This window comes from Dromiciops gliroides, chromosome 3 (genome assembly GCF_019393635.1).
Source record: "Dromiciops gliroides isolate mDroGli1 chromosome 3, mDroGli1.pri, whole genome shotgun sequence".
Lineage (NCBI taxonomy): Eukaryota > Metazoa > Chordata > Mammalia > Microbiotheria > Microbiotheriidae > Dromiciops > Dromiciops gliroides.
In genome coordinates, this window is record NC_057863.1 from 479757241 (window position 1) to 479776769 (window position 19529).

Genomic DNA, 19529 nt, shown 5'->3' on the forward strand with positions numbered 1-19529 from the left:
TTCTTTGGAGGTAGATAATATATCAGTACTTTTCGATTGTCTTTAAGTCATTCACAACTCTTCATCAAACAAGATTGCTGTCTCTGTGCACGACGTTCTCTTGGTTCTGCTCACTTCACTATGCATCAGTTCATACAAGTCTTTCCAGGCCTTTCTGAAATCATCCTGCTTGTCATTTCTTATAGCACAAGAATATTCCTTCACCATCATCTACCACAACTTGTTTAGTAGGGGCATTTCTAATGCTCTTCTGCTTCTTGGTGTCACTTTAAATCTTTGTTCTTTCTTTAGGCTATTAAGTGTTAGTGAATTATTAAGTACTTTCTTTAAAAGATGGGTCTTGTTGCAGTCACACAGAAAAATAAACGAAATCAAAGCAGCAGTCATTGTTGTTGTTTAGTTGTGCCCAGCTCTTATTCTACACAATAGAATAGTATTAAACCCTCCCAATCTGTGGAAGACCTTGTTTTGTTTTGTTTTTCAAAAAGAGGAGGCAGTTTGAGACACCATGTCCAAGGCCTAAAACTGATCTGAGTTTTCTCTAACTCCAGAACATAAAGTAAAGGTTAAGGAATTCTTGAGGCTTCCTTTCCCCATCTGCATTCCAGGAGGTTGTTGAGTCTTTGCTTCTTGTCCTTTAACTGCCCTTTTCCCCATCTCACTGTCATTCTGCAAGCTGTCAGCAACACCATTAGGGAACCCTCTGATGGTCTGGTGTGTTGTCTTTATACTTTGATGTTACGTATATCCAAGCCTTCCAACCTTGACTTAAGACAGTGTCACTTCTATACCATGACCAATATTAAATTATATCTCTCATTTGTAACAGTGTTGTGACAGAATAAACAGTACCTGAAATACTGTGCAGGGCTAGTTAAGTGAGGCATGGCTATATTTATAAAAAAATAGAATTGCATGATGAAAAATATGTATATGCATATATATGTATAAATATTAGAAAATTATATTCAACCAACAATTAAATTTAAAATGTATAAGCACCTGAACACAATATAATTAATACTGTTGGGCTAGGAAGGGAGCCAGTGTTATGCTGATAAATGTCTATGTGCTGGCAATGAATGGATAGATAGATAGATAGATAGATAGATAGATAGATAGATAGATAGATAGAAAGAAAGATAGATAGATAGATTCCATATATATATATATATATATATTTAACTACTAGCTTTCCACATATATATAATAGATATGTATTTTTAAATATGGTTTTTTAAGTTTAATCTGCATTATTAACATTTTTCCATCACTTTCTTAAGTCCACACAATCAATACAACAATAAATCCTGATTTGTAGCAATTGATGATTTGCAAAGTATTTGTAAAATGCTCACACTGGAAATTTAACAGCTGGTTCTAGCAGGTAGGTTAGAGGTGAGGGGAGTGCACCAGATCTGTGATTTCATAGATGTAGTAAATTCCCTGAGAGAAATGATTACTAATAACAAATGATTTGGAGAGATCCAGAATACCCTCCCCCCTCCCCCCCCCACACACCCTTTTTAAAGTCCTTATTTCAAAAACTCAGTTTCTGAAAGTTAAACTAACTGTCTCCTCAATAGTGGTCAGACCCCACCCAACTTTACAAGGGATCTCTCATCTTCTTGAATTCCTTCCCCTTGTGTTCCTCTCAAGCAAGTCTGGGTAGAGATAGATCCTTTGTCTAGATTGCCCAAGGCTAGGGGTGGTCTGAGTGTAGAGATAGTCTCTTTGTCCCAGAGTTGTCACTCTTAGGCCTTCATTGGAGTGAGTCTACTTTTCTTTGTAAAGTCCACTTCTCATTAATTGTTAACCAATCAGGTGGATTGCTGTCTGCTGGAACACCCACTAATACTGGAGCATATACACCTGAAGAAGTGGCCATGAGTCTTCTTTTACCCAGGAGAGAACAATGAGCCCTTTTAGTTAACCATTTGCCAGCTATGGTTGATAAAACTGATGATAATTTACCCAAAAACTTTATTTCTCAAAATTTATTTTTGACTCACCACATCCCATTGAGGAAAAACTTCAACCAATGTAGATGGTACCTGCATTGTAAGTTACAGTCTTAGAAATTTGCCTGGGACAATGAGTGAATAAATGCCTTACCCAGGGTCACAGAGCCAGGATATCAGATGGGGACACCCTATTATGCCTCCAACTCTTCAGTCACCACAGGACACCAAAGCACTCTCTCAACAACACAGTTTATCTAGACTTAACTGCTTCAAAAATGAATATTAAAGAAAGTAGAGACAAAAAACCTGTGCCCTTGCTCCATAACATCTACCAGAGTTCATATGATTAAAATGTGAAGGAGAATTTACCTAATTAAACCAAAGTAAAAATGTGTCTTATTCGATTAGCCCTCTCCTTCACACTCCCAGATAGCATAACTAAATGTCCGGGTGCAGTCCAATATAAGCAGCTGTCATTTTAATAAAAATATCCTTCAGTAAATTCAGAGAATTTACCATCCACTCCTAATGTTAATCCATGTCAATCCCATTTAACAACCAGAAAAGCCATTATGAGCTTGTCAGCACTTTAATTTCCCTAAATTATTTTAATTGACTTTTATTAAGCATTCGCCACTAACATCATTTCCCCTTAATAACAAAGTATAACAAAATTAAACCTCATAAATGCAAACTACTTTTTAAGGCCATGCCTTTCTGAAAAAGCAGTTGACAGGCCTATTGAGTGTGTAATGTCTTGTCTCCAATTTCAGAGCTTAAAAAAATAGAATAATAAACAGATAATAAGTAACACCATTCTTGGATAGGGAAGGGAGCAAAGGCACTGGGCTAAAAGGGCAGCTCCCCAGACTGCCAGACCAGAGAGAGCTCAAAGTCAGCATGCCTACTCCTTAGTCACAAGTAGCCCTGAAGTACTGCCAAAAGAAGTTATATAACTGTACTGATTGGGCCCGCTACAAAATCATGCCACCATCTACAACAGAGATGTCCCAGGAGGCCGCATTTGACCTGCAACATCTCCTAATTCAGCCAAACCAGATTAAAAAGTCATTTGGAAATATTTAACCAAATAAATTAAAATACAATAAAATGTAGATAACATTACATATTAAAACTAAGTCAGTCTGTGGCCCACAGGAATCCGTAGGTTATGTGTAGATTAGTGGACCCCATTTCTATTTGAATTTGACACCATTAATCTCACCACTACATCAGCTATTCTTCTCTAACTGACCCCATATCATCGATTCCTTGGCTCTTCCAAACATTTTCTTTAAGCCCCCAAACTCTGCTTCTGCCACCCTTAACAAATGACCTCACTATTTTCCTGAGAATACTGAGTGTATCCTTTGTAAGCACAGTTATCTATGCTCCTCCATACCTCCGAAGCCTTGTTAGGCATGTATTCATCCTCTCTCTAATTCTCTCTGGCTTTAGAGGATGAAAGGCTTTCCACCAAGCGAGTGCAAGTGCCAATCTTACCTCAGATATGGGAGTTCATTACTAGATGTGTGGTTCTGGGAAAGTTACTAAAATTTTCTTTATTTATTTTAATACTTTCCATTTTCCTTTTTTAAAAAACTTTTTCCATTTTCACTCCTAAACTCAATGATCTCTAAGGTTCCTTCTAGTTATAAATCTGTGATCCTAATCATAACTTTCTATTCATTAATTAGATTATATTCTCTCCCATATCTTCCAGTTCCCTGCCTCACCTGTCTCTCACCTTGAATCTCTATTTATCTCCTGGCTCTTTCCCTTCTACCTACAAATGTGCTCTGGCCTGTCTACCCTGGAGAGGCAGCTAGGTCATACAGTGGATAGTGCAATGGACCTGGAGCTGGAAAGTCCTGAATTCAAATCCTGCTTCAAACACTTACTAGTTGTATGACCTTGGTCAAGTAATTTAATCTCTGCCTGCCTCAATTTCCTCATCTGTAAAAGGAAAAAAATAATAGTACCTATCTCCCACTGATATTATAAAGATTAAATGAGATAATATTTTTAAAGCATTTTGCAAACCGTTAAGTGCTATATACATGTTAGCTGTTACTACTATTTTTTTTTTTTGGTTTGGGTTTTTTTGTTTGTTTTGGTTTGGGTTTGGGTTTTGTTTTTTTTGCAGGGCAATGAGGGTTAAGTGACTTGCCCAGGGTCACATAGCTAGTAAGTGTCAAGTGTCTGAGGTTTGATTTGAACTCAGGTATTCCTGACTCCAGGGCCAGTGCTTTATCCACTGTGCCACCTACCTGCCCCTGTTACTACTATTTTTTTTTTTTTTAGTGAGGCAATTGGGTTTAAGTGACTTGCCCAAGGTCACACAGCTAGTAAGTGTTAAGTATCTGAGGCCGGATTTGAACTAAGGTACTCCTGAATACAGGGCCAGTGCTCTATCCACTGTGCCACCTATCTGCCCCCTGTTACTACTATTTGTTTTTAAAAAAAGACTTCCATTGTCATTGCTACAGCAACTCTCTCAAACTACTCTTCTATTACTCTACTGTTGCTACCCAGTCATTTTTCATGTTTTTATGTCTGACTCTTTGTGATCTTATTTAGGGTTTTCTTGGCAGAGATACTGGAATGGTTTTGCCATTTCCTTCTCCAGCTCATTTTATAGATGAGGAAACTGAGGCAAAGAGGATTAAGTGATTTGCTCAAGTTCGAATAGCTAGTGTTTGAAGCCAGATTTGAACTCAGGAAGATGAGTCTTCCTGACTCCAGGCCTGGCACTCTGTCTACTGCACCACCTACCTCAGCATCTATTCATCCTCTCAACCTCACAAAACCTAATTTTGATCTATCTCCATCATTTTTAGGAAAGCACACTATGCAAAGTCACCAATGACATCCTGATTACCAAATATAATGGTCTTTTCTCTGGCCTCATCAAACCTGTCCTCTTCTCATCATCTGATACTTTTCATCAACTTTCTCCTCCATACTTTCTTCATCCTTAGTTTCTATGACATTGTTCTCGCCTGTTCCTCTGGCTATAGTTCTGACAACTGTCTTTATCTCTCTTGCTGTTTCATTTTCCTTCTAACCTCTAGGGTGGGAGTCTCCTAAGACACTTCACATGGCCCTCTTTCCTTCCCTCTCTCCACATCTTCCCCTCTTAATCTTAATCTCATCGATTTCTATAAGTTCAATTATTATATCTGCATTTATACAGATAAGTAAATATAAAATAATTTGAGGAGAGTGCATGCTACTATTAGAATGTGTATTCCAGAGCCAGTAACTATTGTCTTCCTTCATTTTTATATCCTCATTTCCATGCACTTCATAGATACTTAATAAATGTTTGCTGCATTGAATTGAAATAAGGCATAAAGCTAAAAAAATTCATGGGGATTAGATGTGCATTCCCTGTCCAGGGTGCTGAAAGCTTTGGTGACCAGAAACAATTATTTTTTAAGTATTTATGTCCTATGGCCATAAGCACAATATTTTAGTTTTCTCAAAGTAATATTCTGTGGTCCCATGATGCATCCATTATAAAAACCAGGAGGATCTGGGGGTGAACATTAATTGGATTCACATATCAGGCTACTATTTATACAGTTCAGTACACATAGTAAGTACTTAAAATATATGTGGCATGGGGATTAATTTGCATTTCTATTTGAAAGATAGGCATATTTTTAAAAGGCTTCATAATACAATAACAAATATCAGCACATATAGATGAAATATAAGACAAATCCCCCCAAAAAACCTACATTCTCATTTACTTGTGAAAAATTACTGATTTTAATTAAAGTAGGACATTTTAACTAAAGAAACAATAATTAGTCTTTAATAATATAAATGTAATTCATATTTATGTTCTTCAGGAATGAAGGCCAACACCAAATACTCATGGCATTGCTAAGGTGCAGACACTCAATTGTTGTTGTTTTTTCTTAAGCTATGATAAACATCTGACAAATTTATTAATGAAATCCTTTTCCATCTCCCCTTCTTCTTTGCTAAAGGTGGAGAACTATGGCTATGGAATACTACATAGAATTTCACATTTTCTGATGTGTTAGTTTTCCTAAAATGATTTTCTTCTCTTTCCTTCTGTCTCTGTCTCTGTCTGTCTGTCTGTCTCTCTCTCTCTCTCATTACAAGGGATGGCTTTCTAGGAAGGAAAGAGCAAAGGGATACATAGGGAAATAGAGGTGACAGAAAAATAAATGACATCAATAAAATTTCCTTTCAAATGTGTCATCAAGCTTCCCAGCTGCAAAACTAGTCACTATCAACATCCCCTTTTGCCCCTCCGATACCCCACAAAAACATGGCAAGGTACTTTTGGATCAAAACACTAATTCAATAACATTAATAGCTAGCAGTTACATAAAGCTACAAGGTTTGTAAAGCACTTGCTAAATACTGTTTATTTAAACATCACAACAACCCTGTAAAATAGATGCTCTTACTATCCCTCTTTACAGATGAGGAAACTGAGACCATGAGGTTAAGAAACTTACCCAGGACCACACAGATAGTAAATGTCTGGGGCAGGATTTGAACTCAAGTCTTCCTGACTCCAATTCCATTATCACCTGGCTACTTTTCAACAAAAATTTATTAACATAAAACATGAAAGTAGAGTCAAACTTTGCCCTCATCTGACACAATCCATGCTATGGTGCTTGGGCAATTGTCCATGATATCCATGTTATGGCCTAAAAACTACTGATTCTTAACATTGGGGTGGGGGGGGCATTTGGGGTTAAGTGTAAAATTGAAATGACCTCCTTTCTTTTCAACTCAGTATATGGTGGAATATGCCTAACTACAATTTCTCTTTGGAAAAGACAAAAATCCTAGTTTATCGTTCAGCCCAGAAGGCAATATATGTACTTTTATTTAAAAGAAAAATGACCAACAGATGGGGAACTTATGGCTCTCTGCTGACTCCCTCCAAACTTAAAATGATTCCCACAATTTCATTTCCTTCCAGGGTCTAACATGCAGGAACCACATAGAGATAAGGCCAAAGATATTTCTTTGACTCAGGGTTACTCAGCTTGCCCTAGTTTGATATAAACCAGGAGACAGAATTACCACTACTTTTCCCCACAGGTTTCTGTCTACACAGACCTGCACAAGCCCCAAGAATGGGGAAAGAAACTAATGAGAGTGGAAGCTATTTATGCTGCTCTGACCACAACAGCTCTAAACCTTTACTCAGCTATCTCCATGTACATACAATTCAGTTCATTATTTCTACATGAATGTGAAGGTGTAGCTTAACATCAATAAAACAGGTGGAGCCCCCAGAATTCCATTCTCAGACAAATGAAGCAGAGCTAGAATCTTTTGTTGTTTGAGAACAAGATATTGTCTGATTAGAAGACCAATGGAAGAGCTTTTAAGGTAAAGGGAAGGAAATTGGGAAACATTAATAGTTTCATAAGAGGAGTACATGGGAGGGAAGGTACCAGCAGGATCCCGAAATGTTCCCATTGACTGGTGTGTGCCTGGTAGGAGATGGGATGAGGAGGTAAAGCCTGTTTTAAGAGGCAACATCAGAAGAGTCAGATAAAACCTAATGACAAAAGGAAGGGATGCAATGACCCAAGTTAGAGAAACAGCAGTGGGTACTGAATAGAAGAACAGTAAAGGTAGATTATGGTAATTATGGACTGACTATATGAAGCAGAGCAGAAAAGACAATTCCCATTCTCTAGACCCTAAGAAAATTCACCGATGAAGGATGAGTTCAGGACAGGACAACTGAAGGACCTTGTCCTTTTTTATCCCAAACTGGGAGGTCTAAAAAAGAGATCTATTAGGGTGGTTAGCACAGGTCATTTTTGTTTTGGTTTTTTTAGCGAGGCAGTTGGGGTTAAGTGACTTGCCCAGGGTCACACAGCTAGTAAGTGTTAAGTGTCTGAGGCCGGATTTGAACTCAGGTACTCCTGACTCCAGGGCCAGTGCTCTATCCACTGTGCCATCTAGTCGCCCCTAGCAGAGGTCATTTTCACTGTCTCCCATACCCGGAATTTTCTCTGTCCTCTCCTCTACCTCCTGGCTTCCCTGTCTTCCTTTCAAGCTTCCTCTAGAGTCCCATCTTCTGCAAGAAGCCTTCCCCAGCCCTCCTTAATCGGAAGGCTTCCCCCCTGAGATTTTACTTCCAATTTATCCTGTGTATATATTGTTTGCACATGGGTATCTACAAGTCTCTCTCATTAGATTAGAGCTCTTTGAGAGCAGAGACTGTTTGGTTTTTGCCTTTCTTTGTATCCTTAGGGCTTAGCACAATGCCTGGCACACAGTAGGTGTTTAATAAATGTTCACCAAGTTAATTTGAATCAATATGGTTAAAAGAGCATGGGGCGGCAGCTAGGTGGCAAAGTGGATAAAGCACCAGCCCTGAATTTGGGAGTACCTGAGTTCAAATCTGGCCTCAGACACTTGACACTTACTAGCTGTGTGACCCTGGGCAAGTCACTTAACCCTCATTGCCCTGCAAAAGAAAGAAGGAAGGAAGGAAGGAAGGAAGGAAGGAAGGAAGGAAGGAAGGAAGGAAGGAAGGAAGGAAGGAAGGAAGGAAGGAAGGAAGGAAGGAAGGAAGGAAGGAAGGAAGGAAGGAAGGAAGGAAGGAAGGAAGAGCATATATTGTCCTTGAAGTCAGAGGAGCTAGGTTCACTTACAATTCTTACCTGTATAATCTTGGGCATATCTTAGTAGCATCTAAGGTCCTTTTCCAAGTATAAGTCTATGATTCTATTATCCTAGGACCTGTCAAAGTGTTTCTGGTTGAAAAATTGAGAGAAGTTAGCTTGAAGTAATTGAAGTGTCTTTGGAAACAGTGGTCTCAAGCCGGAGTTAGGTGGTCTGGGTGTGAAACTATCAATTTTCTTGGAAGCTTTAGATACAGGGGCCCTGATATTGACATCTTCCTCTGAGGGTGCCCCTTGGTCTTCCTTGTTACTGAAGAAACTTTCTATGGTCCTCACCTTTCTCTGTCGGCTCATCTTGCCTTTCTTTTACTAGACTTTTAGCTCCTTAAAGTGGGGCACTGTTTCCAGGCTGCAGTATCCCAATCTTAAGAAGTCCCAGGTGGTATGATTTAAGGAGAATCCGGTTCTTCCCTCGCCTGGCCTGTTTCCTGGTCCTAGATGACCCCAGACCAACTTGCCAATCAACTAGCTTTGTGTGTTGTGGTTGTTAGCTCTGACGAGCCTGTGCCTCTCCCCAACCTGGGCCCCTGCTACACGAGCCTACCTCCTGGTTCTCAGCAGGGGTGTAAAATCCAAGTTCTGCCTTAGCACCAGCATAGACCCCTGTAGTCTCTCCCCTGCCCAGGGCTCAGCCCACTCACCAGACTATGGGCTTAGTTCCAGAGGACACTGGTGCTTCAGCTGATTCAGAGGCTCTGGGGGTCTTCCTCTCTGGTGAGGACTTCCTGAGACTGGATCTGTGTCAGGGTGACTGTGGGGTTGGGCCCAACTCCTGTATCAGCATAGCAGCTCCCTCCTTCTGACCTTCCAAGCTGTTCTTGTTTAGAAGATGATTTCAGCACATTCTTCTGTGAGTGCTGCTCTGGGCATTTTCCTATGACCTTATTTGGATGTTTTTTGGAGTGATTGTGTCATGAGTTCAGGAGCTCACTGCCTTTCCTCCGCCATCTTGGCTCCACCCCGGAAGTCCCCTCAAATACTTAGAGTAATAGTTGTTACTCTGAGCAATGTGGTGTGCCAATTTCTGACAGATAAAAAGATGAATAAAACAGAGTCCCTGCATGCAAGGAGTTTATAATGAAGTACATAACTAACCATAACACGATTAAAAGTCATGTGATACTGTAAGAGCAATGGAAGCAAAGTGCTTTGGGACTGTAAAGAATGACCAGAGGAATTACACTTCAGAGAGGATGTGGCATTTAGGTTGGGTCTTGAATGATGGAAAGGATTTTGATGTAGAAATAGAGATTAGTTAGATGAGGAAGATATCCTAAATGGAAGAACAGCAAAAGCAAAAATATAGAGGGGGAAAAGACTATTACAGGTTTGTTTGTTTTTTTTTTTTTTTTTTTTTTTTGCGGGGCAATGGGGGTTAAGTGAGTTGCCCAGGGCCACACAGCTAGTAAGTGTTAAGTGTCTGAGGCTGGATTTGAACTCAGGTACTCCTGAATCCAGGGCCAGTGCTTTAATCACTGCGCCATCTAGCTGCCCCCTTGTTTGGGTTTTTTAATAGCTAATGGTTAGAACATGAAAGTTAGGCATGAAAGTGAGCAGTTGGAAATAAAGTGCAATAGGTAAACTGAGGTCAAATAAATGTAACCTTAGAATGCTAATTTTTACTTTGTTCCTTGAAGGCAGGAACTGTCTTTTGCCTCTCTTTGTATCCCCAACACTTAAGCACAGTTCCCGGCACACAGTAGGCAATGAATAAATGTTTATTGATTGATTAATAGGGAGTGACATGATTTAAACGGAATTTCAGGAAGATTACCCAGACAGCAGTGCGCAGCAGATTGAAAATTCATTAAGAGTCATCAGTTTCCTCGTTTGTAAAATGAGACAGTTGGACTAGAGGATCTCTAGAATCCCTTCCAGCTCTAAACCTATAATCCTATGAATAGGGGGATGCGGTGGTCAAAAAACCTAATGTACTCTTAGGCTTCATTAAAGGGGATTTCACTTCCCGGATTAAGGAGGGAATAGTCTGGCTCTGCTCTGCCCTGGCCAAGGCACATCTGCAGGATTGCTTTCAGTTTTAAGCAAATGGCTTTAGGAAGGGTTTAGATAAAGTGCCCAGAGAAGGATGACCTGGAGTTCATCAAACTCTTAATCGTGCCACATCAGGTTCAGCTGAATGAAGTGTGGTTTTTTTAGCCTTCAGAAGAGAAGCCTGAGAGCATGTGGAAAATGCCTCAGAGTTCAGAATAAGGAGCTATGGGTACAATATGTAAGGAGTCCAATTCTAGCACATGGGGCTGCTACAGTAGGCACCAGTAGTCTTCCAGCAAAGAATGGATGACCACTTGTCAGATAAACCATGGAGGGGACTCCTGTTCAGGTAAAGATTGATGGAAATGGCCTCTGAAGATTCAAATTCTGGGATTCTGGGACTTTCAACAGTGTCACTCACCAGCATCACTGCATTTAGTTGTGGAGAAAGCATGTAAGAGTGTTTTCTCAGGGTTAAAAAAATTATTACCCAAGTGTAGCCCTGAAGGGAAATATGTGATGCGAGGCACTTGGGACGAGATTGCTATCTTGTGGTAGGGTTCAAAGCTGGAGGAGAAGCAATCAAAGACAGGAGGGGCCTGATGAATAAATGAATGATTCAATACACAAAATGCATTAATTAAGTGTTTGCTGTGTTCCAAACACCATGATAAGTGCTTTGAATACAAAACCAAAAAATCCAAGGCAGTACCAACCCTCAAGGACATTACATTGTAATGAGGGAAGGCAACACGTTAAGGGGAGGGGTAGCCAGGAAGGAGTGTTTTGACCAGGGAAGTCAAAACGCAGTTAAGTAGAGTCAAAGGGCAATTGACTCTCCCTTTCTAGAAATTCCTAGAAATAATAATTTACTATTATTCCCAGAACAAAAGGAGAGAAGAAGGTGATAGAGGTATGTCCCTGGTGACTTAATTTCATTACAGCATGGTAGATCTGGGGCTGGCTAGATTTGGTAAACTTTCACCCATCAAGAAGGTATAGTCCCAGGGCAAGAGGTGGGGGATCCCTTCTTGTTGATAAGAGGTAACCCGATGACAGAAAGAATACTACACTACAACAAAAGGAAGGAGTACAGAACCTGAAGCATATTTAGTAGAGATGAGAAAGATGGAGCAATAGATACTCAGCCACATCAAGCTGGATTCTATGCTTGAGCCATGCACCCAGAATTGGCTAATCTGTTTATAGCTCATGTCTTGAATTTCTGACATGTTGGCAAAGTATATTTAAAAATCTAGCCAGGTGGGGCAGCTAGGTAGCACAGTGGATAAAGCACCAGCCCTGGATTCAGGAGGACCTGAGTTCAAATCTGGCCTCAGACACTTGACGCTTACTAGCTGTGTGACCCTGGGCAAGTCACTTAACCCCCATTGCCCTGCAAAAAAAAAAAAAAAAATCTTGTGTTACAGGAGCATAATTATGTTTAGTCTCCAGGTCAAAATCTAAAAGGGAAAATATACCCACCCTATTCCCATGAATACCAGTGGCAAACACGGGGAGCCTTTGTTTGATACATGAGGGAGATTTATCACAGGAGATGATGCAGACTCATAGGAAATGATCTATTCTCATGATCAAATTATAAATTTTAGTCACAAAATGAACTATGAACATAAGGGACTTTTTGCCTTTCAGCATGCCAAAAAGATGAGACTATACAATAAAATGTGGTTTTCGTACATAGCACAATATCAAAGTGCTATTTTTTCCCAGGGAGAAGCAACAAGAAACACAAAGGGTATCTTCTAGTCATTTGCTACATTCCTCATCTACCAAGAATGCCATTCAGCACATGGGTAGTATTTAAACTATGAATAGATATTTTATATTGCAGTTATTTTATCTTTTTTCTTTAAAACTAGAGGCAGAGAATAGAACTTTTCCACTTATCTCATCACAATGTCATTTATTAGAATGTGAACACAAGCAAGCCACAACCTCTCTGTTACCTCAGTTCCTTTATCTGTGAAATGGAGGTAATCACAGTGCCTAGAATCATGGAATCAGGGAGTTAGAAGTAATACTCATCTAAAGCAAGAATGAATAAATAAATCAATGAAATGACCTTTCAAGTTGTCATCGTTGTTGTCGTCTCTTCCTCCTCCTCCTCCTCCTCCTCCTCCTCCTCCTTTTCTTCTTCTTTTTCTTCCTCTTCCAGGGTAATGAGGGTTAAGTGACTTACCCAAAGTCACACAGCTAGAAAGTGTCGAGTGTCTGAGGCTGGATTTGAACTCAGGACCTCCTGAGTCCAGGGCCAATACTTTATCCACTTTGCCACCCAGCTGCCTCCCCTTTCCAGTTTTCTTACCCCATGCTCCTTTCCATGTACTCATACATTTATACATGTGCATATGCATATACATATATGTACATATATATGCTAACATTTACACAGTAATATTTTGTGTCTGGTACTTTATAATCATTATCTTCACAATAACCCTGGAAGGTAGGTGCTATTATTATCCCCATTTTACAGATGAGCAAACTGAGGCAGAGATTTTTTTTTTTTTAGTCTCGCCCACAGTCACATAACCAGTAAGTGTCTGAGACTGGATTTGAACTCAGGTCTTCCTCATTCCAGACTCAGAGCTCTATCCACCATGCCACCCAGCTGCCCTATAATAGGATCCAGTGAGTTTTTTCCTCTCGATATGGGGGGGGGGACAGGCATATTTTTAGGCAGCAAGGAAAGAGTCAGCAGTAAGGAAGAGATTAAAGATTAGAGAGCATGGGTAATGGAAGCAATAGGTTTGGAGAAGACAAAAAGGGATGGGGATATCCAGGGTGCATGTAGAGGGAGGATTTGGTCTTGACCAGAAGAAACCCACCTCTTCATCAGAGGCTTGAAGAAATTGTGAAGGGTGACAACAGAAGGGTGTAAGATAAGGAGAAAGAGCAAAGTCTCCGAGAACAGCTAAATTTAAACTCAGGTCTTCCTGATTCTAGGTCCAGCACTCTACCCACTAGCCATCCAGCTTCTCTGTTTGTAGATAGTGGTTTTTATATTGTTTCCCTGATTAGAATGCGTTCCTCAAGAACAAGAACTGTTTTTGTCTTTCTTTGTATCCCTAGCCATTACCATAGAGACCAGCACATAGGAGGTGCTTATTAAATACTAGTTGATTGATTGAAAAGGCATTTATGACGCGCATGTTATGTGATAACTAATGTGCTAGACACTTGTGATAGAAACAGAAAAAAGAGAGACAAGAAACCCCTCTACAACATCTCTGGCAAGTGTGACAAGCCTGTGCTTGAAGATCTCTATGACAGGGAAATCACCATTTCTCAAGGTAGCTTATTCTCCTTTTATGCAGCTTTCGCTGTTAGGAAATTCCTTCTATTGAACCCAAAATCTGCCTTCCTAAACTTCTACCCAGTGGTCATTATTTTCTGACCTCCCAGGCCAAGCGGTTTAATCCTTTAACATATTTGAAGACAACTGTCCGGTGGATGGCTGGGTAGAGTAATGAAGAGAGGCTAGACTCAAATCAGCAAGAAATTTGAATTCCACCTCAGTCAGTTACTGTGTTAAAATTGTTTCTTGTTCTAGTCTCTCTGACTACCACCACTACTCCTTCTAGTTGGTATGGTAAGTAACTTTATAAGTATCTAGTATAAAGTAACAGTAGTAGGGAGTAAGATTGCAAAGGGGAACCTAGAAGTCATTTACACACTGTCCCATAAATTAGGAGTGTATAGGAGTCACTGGGAATTGCCTCATAAATTAACTACAACCACTTCCTGAGACTATGTGCTAAATCAGGGGAAGCCTGACCTAAGATGCTATCTGGTCCCAGCCCTTCAGCTTTTCAGTAAGGGGCTCTCAGTCCTGCTAACTGCCTATGGTCTGCAAGCCTCAGATAAGCTCCAGATGTGAGAAGTAAGACAGAACACCATGTGTTGCTGATAACTTTGAGATGATGTGGACTAACCCTAAGGTGGGTAGTTAGGTGGTACAGTGATAGAATACCAGACCTAGAATCAGGAAGACTCATCTTCCTGAGTTCAAATGTGGCCTCAGACACTTACTACCTCTGTGACTGGGGAAGTCACTTTAATCCTGTTTGCCTCAGTTTCCTCATCTGTAAAATAAGTTAGAGGAGGAAATAGCAAAACCACTCCAGGCTCTTCTCCAAGAAAATGGGGTCACAAAGAGTCATATAAATGACTGTTGTAAAACCTACAGTGGCATGGATAAGTTTCCCCTATCAAAACCCTATAAAAATGAGACCCTCAAACTCACCTCCACCCAGCATTCTTCCATCTCCTATGGGTCAATGCTGCCCTAGCTCTCCCAACCCTGATCCATTTCATGAATTTGCGTGTCATCCTTGCACAGGGGCCATGCTAATCTTCCCTGTATCGTTCCAATTTTAGTATATGTGCTGCGGAAGCGAGCACCTTGATCCATTGTTATGTAAGTGACTCTGTACCCTTCTTCCTCCCCATTCTTTCTTCACTCTGTCTCCCTCCACCACCCCATCCCTGACCCCACACCATTTGTCTGCTTCTGTACTCTCTGTGCCTTATTAAAATGGGATTAAAGCATTACTCCCTGCTTGCTGCCACCATGGTGTTTCCCAGCAAGTATCCAAAGAAGCAAGTGTGTCTGCCCCCTGCTTGGCCCAGAGGGACCCAATGGAACCTTGTATTCCCATTCCCTTAGTCACAATTAATAATTTCATAAATTAACTAGCAATTCTGCTACCACCTGCATAGCCATGGGTGAATCACTTGACCTTTCCCAGTTTTTCATTCTCATCTATCATATGGGGATAGTAGCAGCCACAGTACATATTTCAGAGAGTTGTCTCAAGGAGTAAATAAAATCATGTATAAACCAGTTGTGATGTCAGTCATCATTATCATTTTTCTTCTCCAGTCCAAGTATTCCTAGTTCTTTCAACCCACTTTCATATAGATCTGAATCTCTTTACCACCCTGGTTTCTTCTCTCTTCTAGAATCATTTTAATTTGCAAATGTCTCCTAAGAAGTGGCATCTAGAACTGAACAGACCTGATGTAGTCTGACCAGGGCAAAGTACACAGAGACTATCACCTCCCTTGTTATGGACACTATGCCTTGAGATGCAACCTAAGGTTGCACTTTCTTTTGGGGTTTATAGATTTAAAGTTGGAAAGGACCTAAGATGCTATCTGGTCCCAGCCCTTCAATTTACAAATGAAGAAATTCTATTTCTGGGAGGATAAGTGACTTGGTGACAGTCACACAGCAATAAGCATCAGAGGGCCGGATTTTAACACAGGCTCTCTTACTCAAAAGCCAGTGTTCTGTCCTCTGTACCATGCTTACCACACTGCTGGAGACACTATCTCTATTTCCCAGGGATGTTGTGAAGCTCAAATGAGATGAGAAAATATAAGTATTTTGCTATCATAAAGCACTAATAAATATGAATCATTATTATTAGTAGTATAGCTACCCTGTGGGGTAGGCAAATATTATAATCTCTACTTCACAGAGAATGAAACTAAAGTGTAAAGAAGTCAGATAAGCAGCCAAATTATCACAACACAAAATTGGGATACTAAATGAAATTAGAATTCAGGCTTCCTGGGACTTAAGGAGAATGATAGCATACTAATTGGAGGATGCATGTATATGATTGACTTTATTTTGTGGTGTCTTCTACTTCAAGTATTTGGGGGGGGGACTTGATTAACAAAGTGCCACAATAAGGAATGTTGTGTCGTACCAATGAAGTGTTCAATTGGGGTGTGAGTAAGGCTTCATTGAAAATGCCAACCACAGATTAACAGTGACCATCACCGCTAGTTACAAGTTGGTCTCACCTTCAAACTCAGATTCTGTGATCTAAGTAGAGTAGGCAAGGGGATTCTTTTCTCTAAATTGTAATATCAGTTTTCTTTTAAACATCTTGGCAATGATCGGAACAAAAGGAAGAGCTATATTATTGTGATCATTCAACAAATATTTATTAAATATCTATGAAGAACCTACCTGCTGGCCAGTTATAACTATTATTATAACATTTATAGAGGACTTTAAGGTTTGCAAAGTGCTTTACATTTACATGTCATTTCATTTAATCCTCACAACAGTCCATCATCTCCATTTTTTACAGATGAAGAAACTGAAACTGGAAGAGAGCCCACGACTTGCCCAGATGATAGCTAGTAAGCATCGGAGGCAGGATACAAAGTCAGGTCTACCAGCACTCTATCCACTGTACCACCTAGTTGTGTGAGGTATAAAAATAGATACAACATAGTCTTCTCTCTCAAGAAGCTTACAATACAATGAAGAAAAAGACAAATGTGCATGTCACTGATACAAGAAAGAGAGAGAGGGGCAGCTAGGTGGCAGAGTGGATAAAGCATCGGCCCTAGATTCAGGAGGACCTGAGTTCAAATCCAGCTTCAGACACTTGACATTTACTAGTTGTGTGACCCTAGGCAAGTCATTTAACCCTCATTGCCCCTAGAGAGACAGAGACAGAGACAGAGACAGAGACAGAGACAGAGACAGAGACGGTGACTAAGTACAAAGGAGACATTCAGCAAGTGCTATATAAAAAGTAAAGGAGGGAGATCATGGGAAAGGGACTTTGTGAAGGGAGCTGGCCAATCAATTGGGTCGTATGTTATTCCCCTCCATTGTGCTTGGGAAATAGCACCCTGGCAGGTAGGTGTTATTATTATTCCCATTTTGCAAATGAAGAAACTGAGGCAAACTATGGTTAAGTGACTTGCCCAGGATCACACAGCTAGTATGAGTCTGAGGTCACATGTGAACTCAGATCTTCCTGAATCCAAACCTTGTGCTGTATCCACTTCACCACCTACCAGGACAAGTGATACAGCCATAAAGAGATGGGGGGGGGGGGGTTTAGAAACTTATTATAGAAAAGATAAACTTGCAACCCAGAGAGTTTGTGGGAAAAGTACTTTTTAAATCTAAAAATGTTATATAAATGAGCTATTGTTCAACAGTCTATTTAACCTAATTCTATACAATGCCAAGACTATTCCTCAGATTATCAATAATCTTGTGACCCGAGTTAATGTACCTAGGGGGTTTTATTTGCAATGAAGGCATTAAATGGTATTAAGTTGAATAGCTACTTCTCTCCTACCAACCAGCTTAATAATAAAAGAAATATATTTTTCTATATTCTAGTAACAATAAAACCCCGATACATACATATATATATATATACATACACATATACATATATAGTTTTTGAAGGTACAGGTTTGGATTCACCACAGAACAAGTCATATCCCTGAAACAGAAATGCTACTTCAGCTAGATATGGCAAAAGTCATATTATAATATAGGCACACTGTGACACCAGTATCATAGAAGGATTCTCTTGTATTTCCTCTATCGAGTCCCATTTTGTCTTAGAAGGGGCTAGAATTCAGCTACCAAGAAAAAATAGTTTTTAGGATTAGAACAGACAAACTAGTTTAGAATTCCCACCACCACCCCCATTTTCATCCCCTTTGGCCTATCCTTCCTCCACCATGATTTAAACTAGGAGCTCTCTTCTAGCTGTTTTCTCTGTAGTATTGCAACTGAACTTTGCACAATGAACTGGCATTAATCATGAACTGTGCAGCCTATTAATCATGATCCCATGCACAAGAATTTTTCAATTTAAACACCAACCCAGTTAAATCACCAATGCCTCAAAGTTTCCACACTTAGAATAACCTGCATCCCAGACTCCCAGAGCTTAAGTGATTCACAAATAAACCCTGTCTGCCCCTTTACTAGTCTACCACAGACACAGATCCTAAAAGCCAATCTATACATCAGTTTGTATCTTTTGCCAAACTAAACTGCACCTAAATAAGGAACAACGCAGCCTCTCTGAGCAGTAAAAATGAGGCAATGAAACATTAGAAGCTTCACTCTTGGTAGGAAGGCAAAGGCTAGATCTATTGAACTTAATGTTAATTCTATAAACCTAGGAAGAGACTGCTTGCAACTGCGGAATTCCAAGTCCTTGGACCGGGATGGGGGTGGGGGGGAGAGGCAAAAATGGATTTCTATTTGGATCTAGGCTTCATAATATATTCTCTGTAACTCATAAGATTTATTGACAAATCTGCACATGGCAGGAAATTATCTTCAGAATCAAGAGGAATGGAAACAATTATAATCATGTTCTATTCACATTGGTGATTGTTTAACCTGCTTTCCCATTTAAACAGTCGTAACATTTAAAAAAAAAAATTTGGAGGATACCTTAAAGACACACTGACACAATGTGCAGCAACTTTCCTGGAATTTGAATTTGTCTGGTCAAAGGTACAAAGACAAGGTGGTTTTTTAAAAGCAACTATATGCATCATATTTTTTTTTCTTTTTCAGAAAATGTTTCAGAATTGGAAAGCACTGGCATAATCAATCATGCTGGACTTAAAATCAGGCAGGCCTGGATTCAAATCCTGCCTCTGACATTACCGTATGAGAAGTCATTTGAGTTCTCTGAGCTTCAGACAATGACTCAAAAGCTGTAAAAAGATCTCACGTTGATGAAAGCACAAATTCTTACATCATAACATTTCAGAACAACTGGTGCTCAAAACCAAACTAAGGAACCATTATTAAGAGAATATCTGAACAAGGAGGATATTACACTAGGCCTTTGAAGGAAAATATTGAACCTTCCAACCTCAAAGGTACTTACGTTTTAATACTAACAACAAGGTAAGAGATCCTCTTGTGGGTATTTAATTAAAGCAGGATGCTAATGGGCCTGAAATCATAGAGTCCATACCTGAAGGGCAAATGATCTTTTCTCAGAATGGAAAAAAACCAAACAAACATGTCCTATGGCCAGACTAG

The 19529-nt window shown here is 39.9% G+C and overlaps 1 protein-coding gene and 1 non-coding gene across 3 annotated transcripts in view; both read right to left on the bottom strand.

Moving 5' to 3' along the window:
• Positions 1-19529, bottom strand: part of MTUS2 (microtubule associated scaffold protein 2) — a 679782-nt gene that overhangs the window by 562534 nt on the left and 97719 nt on the right. The gene's annotated exons all lie outside the window — the stretch shown is intronic.
• On the bottom strand, positions 14982-15088 carry LOC122752147. Its single transcript, XR_006355943.1, has one exon. It is a non-coding gene; the product is annotated as a U6 spliceosomal RNA (small nuclear RNA).